Source organism: Penaeus monodon, chromosome 15 (assembly GCF_015228065.2).
Source record: "Penaeus monodon isolate SGIC_2016 chromosome 15, NSTDA_Pmon_1, whole genome shotgun sequence".
In the NCBI taxonomy this organism is placed as follows: domain Eukaryota; kingdom Metazoa; phylum Arthropoda; class Malacostraca; order Decapoda; family Penaeidae; genus Penaeus; species Penaeus monodon.
The window spans coordinates 38136723-38137238 of NC_051400.1; positions in this window are offsets into that span (position 1 = coordinate 38136723).

Sequence of the window (516 nt, forward strand, 5' to 3'; positions counted from 1 at the left end):
CATTCAAACACGCATAGTCTAGTTATCCATTGAACACTTCTAATTCCACGACCTCATAATGTATAAGCAAATCCTAAAATATGCCTGTGTGTATTGTTAAATTTGTGTGTGCAATTTGGGTGCATTTGTCTCCGTAGCTGTTCATTTGTTCATCGTAGTTATGTTGTAGTTATTACAACATTACAAGTGGTAGAATGACTATATAAATAGTTTTATTCCATAGAGGATGCAAAACACCACTTTTATTTATATACTCTCAAGCAGTATTACAGCTTTATTAGAGAAAATATTCCATTTCTGTGAAGTTTTACAATAATTTACTACACTATTATCTCAGACTATGTATTAGGTTTCATGTGTGTAACATCTGTTGAAGTAACACCATAAGCTATGCCTTTCCCATAGAGACTACTATCATACATTTTCAGGTCATGTTTCTGTTCATGGTGTTGTAAACTATATATGTATTTCGTTTTCATACTTTGGTAGCAAAAGTCGCATTAGACTGCATGAATT